Genomic DNA, 7,396 nt, shown 5'->3' on the forward strand with positions numbered 1-7,396 from the left:
GTATAAAATCAAAAGTACAAACAAGTATTATCATTCATATTTGTGGAGTTGCACGAATAATGCAGATTTTTTTTAGATGTTATTGTTTGCAAATGCTTAAATGATCAATTTTATTTATAATGGTAAATCGTAATTATAATTTATGTATAATTATAACATTAATTAATTCAAAATAATATCTAATAATAATTAATTAAAATACTCCATTGTGTAGTTCAAGTGAATAAAAATTTTATTATACAAATAAATATAAAAAATATTATTGATGTGATATTATTAATGATATATCTTAATTTTAATTGATATATAACTATATCATTAATTAAATAGTAATTAATTTTAAAAAACATCTAATAATAATTAATTAATATACTCAAGTGTATAGTTGGAATGAATAAAAATTCTATTATTAAAAAATAAAAACTTATTTTTAATGTCAATTCAGTAATATAATGAACAATGAAAGGTATTCTTATTGATTCAAAATTTTTACTAAACTAATGTTTTTATATTATTTATTGATTATATATTATAAATTATAGATATTTTATATCTATATACTCCAACCTAAAGGTATTTATAGGTCGGGTCGGGTTGAGGTTGTACTTAAGCATAATATTAACATATTTTATACTTGTCTAAGTTCAGCTTGATCCAAAACATGAGCCTAAAATTTTACTCAAGCTCACTCATATTTGTTAATGACTAACCCAAGTTTATTTTAGGTTCATATATATATTTTTAAAAATATTATATTATTTTAATTTAAAAATTAATATTTTTTATTTATTAAATTTTATTCATATGCAACTTTAAATTTTTGTAAATATTTATATTGTAGTATGATGTATCACTATAAATTTAAATTTATGCGTTATAAATCACATAATATATAAAAATAACATAGTATAATATATTACAAAAATAGAAATAGATCGGGTCAGGTCAGGTTAAGTCAGGTCGAGCTCAAACTTTAAATATTTAAGCTCAAGCCTAACTCATTTTTAATGACCTTATTTTTTTTTCAAGCTCATTTTTAATCTTAATATCTATTGTTCAAATCAAATTTGAACGAGTAATTTTTTTAAAATAATAATTTGTTTTGGGTAATTTTTGTTTGAGTTGATTGTCAATTTTTCTGAGAACTACTAACTTTATCTGTTTTATTTTAAGGATCATAACTTGTGGGAAATTTTACTTGTAATTTTCTTTTTGGGTAATTTTTCTCTTTCTAATAAGTTGCATATAATCCAAAGTTCACTTTTCACAATCCTATTATCTTTTTGTATTTTTTATTTGATATACTCCTAATTTCTTCTTCTTTGTTTTCTTATCTATTTTTATATAATTTATTATCTTTGTCCTCATTAGCAATAAGAGAAATATAAATTGATACTAGATGAATTTTCAATTGAAAGTACAAGACTTTTCTCTTCAATTACAATAATTATTAGCAAGTAGCGTCCATAACATCATTTTCTTGCAACATTTTGGAATCATCAATAATTTTTTAAATTCATTTTAATTTATATCTTATTCATGTCGTCACTAATAACTATTTAATTAATCACGATAACAATTTCAAACTCATTTAAACTCAAATCCTAGAACAAATAATACAAATTTTCATGGGGATTTGCTACTTGATATGTTGTTTTTTTACTCTAGGTGTGTGTTTTTTGAAATGAATTTTGCTTGCTTGTTTATGTGGGGGCTATCTTGTTCTTGCATGGATTAGAATCTTGGCGAGGAGTTTACTTTTGTTGACAACCATGGGAAATCTCTACTTGATTTATGGTATTGGAGCCAAATTTTCGACAAGGAGTGTTTATTGTTGACAGCCATTGGAAGTCTCTTCTAGTCGGGCATCTTGTGATTGTTTTCTTTAATTTCCGATTAATTTGGCTAATGCGATTCAAGTGAGCTATGAACATCATTCGCTAGAGAGCTATTTGCTTATTGCCAAGTCTTGACTTTTTACCAGCTTCTCTTGTGGCTGATTTTTCAATGATTTGTTGAGTACGCATTTGAGTTTCTTGCACCAAATTTTTTTTTCGTGTTTCTTGATTTTATTGAAGCAAAGTTTGAGTGCTTAATTTATTTTTTGTTGGTGTATTTTGTATTTTACTATCATGTTTAGGTGTGTGTCCTAAGTTCATTTTAGTTGTGCTTTTTTTTTGGGGGTACTCGGGGTTCGTGTTAAAGCACTTGTGGATGTCAATGTTGTATTATTTTTGGCCTTTTTTACTCGTTTGGGTTTTAATATAATTATCCCTAAGCAAAAAAATAATAATAATACAAATCTTCACTGCATTAACATTAATCAGCTTTGTCACGGCCTCATTTGGTAAGCTTGCATTACTTTCATGGCTGATCCAAACTCTTTTTTGTATTGGCTTCAGCACCACTTATTCTATTTTTCTTTTCAAAGAATGAAGTTTCAGTGCACTTGTTGGGACAACATGGTTGAAGGTGGTGTCACAAAAGCAGACAAGGCATAGTCTATTGAGTACCGGAAGATGACATGGAAATCTCCTTACTTTACGAAGCTTGAATTGTCACTTGGGATTGGAGGACTCTTATTTGGTTATGACACAATTTAGATACTAGTTAGTGGAGTTGTTGTTGAAAAATTAGAGAATGCAGCGAAAAATAAATTTTAAAAAAAAATTCAAAATAAGAATTTGTTTGTGATATATAAAGTAATAAACACTTAATTAAAATTGTATATTTTCTATTTATCTAAGATGAACACTTCGATCGAGTAGTCTTCTCTACTATCCTTAAGCTCACGTCTACCAAGTGTGAGGTCGCTTTGAATCAGAAAATTTTTCACAAAAATTACCAATTAGATAATTTCGCAATTGCTCTAAACTTTTGGGTTAAGTTATAAATAAGAAAAATATCTCTAGAAAGTTTTTAAATTAATTTCTTCAAAAAAATTAATTTAATACTTATTTTAATATTAAAATGATTATCTTAAAACTAAATCTTGTTAAATTAATAAAATATTTATCTTGATAAGTATTATATTAATTTAATATTGAAGTGATTAAGTTTAATCATAGTTGAACTCTCTAAACTCTTCCTATATAAAGGGAATCTTGTGTTATTATTTTATACACACTTGAATTTAAGAAAAAGTTGTAAAGAGAAAATATAATATTAAATCTATTAAAATAATATTATTTTTAGAATAGTTAATCTAAAATCAAATTCTCTGGTAGAGTTCCATTAGGAGTGTAATTTTTTTACTGCTCATCCACCGAAGATTCATCGCCATCGACCATTTTTTGACCATCGGAATGCCGCCGTCGCAACCGCCGGCACCCCAAGCTAGTTTGGTTTCTACCAGTTCGGTCTGGTCTAGTCACCGATTGGATCGACGGCCTGATTTTACATACCGGGCCCGCTTTGACCAGTTTTTGGGTTTTGGTCTCAGTTTTGGGCTCTCAAGCCCAATTTACTATTTCAGGTCCAATTTCAAGTTTAAATACCCATTGGGCCAATTTTCTGACTTGAAAGTTAATTTCTAAAAATATCATATTAATTTTAATTAATTTGGTTAATTTAATTTTATTAGATCAAAATTAATTTTTCCAAAAATCACTTAGATTTTCAAAATTAATTTTTTAAGAAAATTCTTTAATCAAATTTTTTAGTTGAACAATTCTTAAGACTGTCCAATTTAATTCCACATTGAATAAATCGACTATATTAAATTATTTCCAAAATTATAGAATTTCCTTCTTATTCATAAGCAGTCCGATTGAGCTTTTGTTGAGTTAGCAGTGGGACTAATCGGGTATATACAATTAGGCACTAGTAATTGCAATTATGTCCAAAAATATTGTTCTAAGAATTCGTAATTATTTAATCATGGAGTCAATCCACAAGAAGTACCACAATTGAAAACTCTTTATTGTATACTCTTTACGAAAGTAATTCATCCAACTACTTTATCCAATGACTTCATCATCTGTGGATTACCCTCACATGATACCCTTGATTCCTTTAAGTTAAATCCGTTCACTCAATACAATCTTATTTTATCTCATTGTCATCATTGTGTCTTAATGATTAATATGATCACTGGCAACAAATGACAGTGATAAATTACTCGTTCGAGAACAAGTAACCCTTGGCCACGTTCCATATTTATCAATCCACACAATTTCAATGAGAGGATATCGTTAACTATTTAATTGAGCTATGAATTTCACTATTGTTAGTAAAGTCATGTCATACACAAGTCATGTACCCAATATTCTAGCTATCGACTCAATCATTTTTAGAGCATAAGTCTTCACTTATACTTAAGCACATGAGTTACATATGCATGATCAATGACTAACTTAGGATTTAGGTAAATCACACCATGAATGGCACAAGTGAATTAATTTAGAAATTGATTCAGAATTAATTTATTTTGGTCCAGTCTAATGTATCATTCTACCAATAAATACATCTATGTCTCTACCTGTGGAGTCAACTGCTCCGATAGCCAAGATTAGTCATCTTTTCAATTGGAATTGTAGACAACATAATAATCTTTCTAAGTATTTGAATCAAATGCTCACTTTGATTCTTTTATAGGATTATGAACTCGCTTAGATTATCTACTAAAGTAAATTGTTTTTCTCGCAATGTAAACGTCCTTACAATGGCACTTATCATTTGTTTGAATTAGACAATCTATGAGCTAATATTTGCTTGTTACAATTTCTCTATGCATGCAAAATAAGAAAGACAGAAATACAAAATACATAATAATGAAATATGAAATTAACTTTATTTATTTATTCACCGTTCAGATAAATAGAAAACAATTACATGTTTATTATAATATGGGCACATTCCCCAACATTTATAGGAGAGAATAAGGGGAAATGGTGCCATATTCTTTTCTTCTTGCAGGAGAGGTATACTTACATCTTCATGCACATTGTTGTTACCTTATCTGAAGTGCAACTAATCCATTGGTTTAGTGCTTTGGTAACATTGAAAGACTTTGGAAAATTTTCGAAATCACTCAAGATAAGCAAGTAGCCTGCAATTGTGTTGAGCTAGTGGCTTTATTTTTGTACTCTTTGTTTTACTGCTTAGTCTTTTTTGGTTTCTTCTTTGATTTGGATTTTGGGCTCTATATTTAGACATTTTTCCTTTTCCTCGTAAAAAAATACTAACTATAAATGATAAATAGGAAAAGGTCGTTGAATGAGATAGAGCTAAATAGTAAACATATTGTGTGACATTTTCAACTATAGGATGAACATGTCTTACATTCTTTACTAATTTCCTCAACACGTTTTTTTTTTCTCAACGGATGATTTGAGCTCGGTCACATCATGTGAAGATTCAAATAGAAGGGCTCATAAGTGGCCAATGATCCATTTCTATTTGCAAACATGATCCATTTTGGACTATTATGGAAGAATGGTTGGGCCCATTATGTGAAGCCCAATACTAAGATGAAACGTTACTTTGGATTAACTATTTAGGCCCTATCACTTAGCCATTTAGTTTTTGGTTTCAAGGTTTCGTTGGTTTAATTTATTATCTTCCTGTAGTAATGTTTTGTGTTTTTAGGTGTCAAATGTGTCTTCAATTTATGCTTTGCATAATATTTAGTTTCCACAGCTTTTGTGTGTTTATATTATGTTTATGCCGTGTTACATGTTTGTTGTCTTTAGTGTGTCATGTGTCATGTTTATTATGTTTTAATTTCATAGCATGCATATTTCTATTTATATTGTGTTCGATTTTTAACTATAGTATCTTTGAGATGTATTGTTTGTGATTTTACAAATGAGCTAACGGTCTTTATTTATAGTGTTTGTAGGTATATGGCCGGTCACAAAAGGGTTCTTATAACCATTCATGTTCCCATGCAAATTTATGCACACATGTTTCCTTAGCCAACTAGATTTCATGCATTCATTCAAACAACAAGTGACCGTTTCAATTTTGCTCCCAAGTGCATTGTTCTTGCCAAATTCATGAATGGTTGAATTCATGTACCAAAACTCTTGAATGGACATTTTTTCAAGAGGGAATAATGTGAGTTTTGAAGCAAACATTGAATCTGCAAGTTCATATATGGTAGGGGGAATTAAGGAAACCATTCGTGGATTCATATATTTCCTAAGTGCATACACATCCAAGGGAGATGTTTGACCTTTCATTCATTCATAAACACCAAGAAGATGTCAAGAGGGAATACATTGCAAGAGAAGATGGACATGACCATTTGGTCATATATGGAACCTAAAAATTTACATTCATGTCCATTTATCTTCCTAGGATAGTCTATAAATAGTTTGCATTTTGTAACTTTGAAAGGTTAGAATTTCGATTTTAATAAAAAAAATATTTTGAGAGTTTATTCTTTTAAGTTTTGAAGAATGCCCTCGAACTTATCAAGACTTTGTTTTGTGGCGTTCAACCCTTTTGATCTTATCATTCCCCTTCTCATCTATATTCGGGGTGTGGTGATCAATTATATCGACTATTCCTAACTCTTTATAGTTAGCGGGTCTTAGTTTTCTATTTTTATACTTTTCGATTCCATAACAAATTTATAAAAAATGGGTCATGATCTACTATATTGTTGGTTCTTTTTTAGGTTCGTTATTATGTCGAAGTCTCATCTTTCCTTATCGTGTTATTTTAATTTTTTTCGTTTTAACTTGTTTTCATACTTGTTAGAAATGGTCAGGCAACAAAAGTGATCTTGTGATCATCTAATGAATATGAGCTCATATCACCGAAGGAGAACATCATTTGGTGACAGCATGTATATGATCTCTTAAAGCCACACCATCATAAAAAAGTATTATCATCTTCACCAACTATGGATTCATCAATTAAAGTTAACTTTATAGCTTTATCAACTCTGTCAATAGCTAAACTATCTAGTTCATCATACAAGTTTTTGATTCATAATGTTTACTTGATCTTATTGCTTTTTCATAAATTCTTAGAGATTGTAACATTACACTATTGAACCACAAAGTAGATAACTCATTTTCCTTATCAATAATTGCACTCATTAGGATATCCGAACTACCATTTTTCTTGGCATCTTTTCTCCACCTACATAAGATGTATTGAGAAAGTAAGGAAAATACTTCATTCTTTATGAAATCTGCCAAAACATGTCAACACAAAATGCCCATGAATTCAAATTTGTGGCAATTACAAACACCACAATTTTATGATACGTCAAAAGTTATCATATAAATTAGCTTTTCCTTGTTAATCTCATGTACCTTGTATACTTTTGAACCATCATTAACACCAACTTTGTTGGCAACATACTCTTGAGAATAAACCAACTCATTTTGAAATGTTCTAAATAATTTTTGAGTGTATATATGAGAGGCCTCAGCTTCCA

The sequence above is a fragment of the Gossypium hirsutum genome, chromosome A12, assembly GCF_007990345.1.
Source record: "Gossypium hirsutum isolate 1008001.06 chromosome A12, Gossypium_hirsutum_v2.1, whole genome shotgun sequence".
Classification (NCBI taxonomy): Eukaryota; Viridiplantae; Streptophyta; class Magnoliopsida; order Malvales; family Malvaceae; genus Gossypium; species Gossypium hirsutum.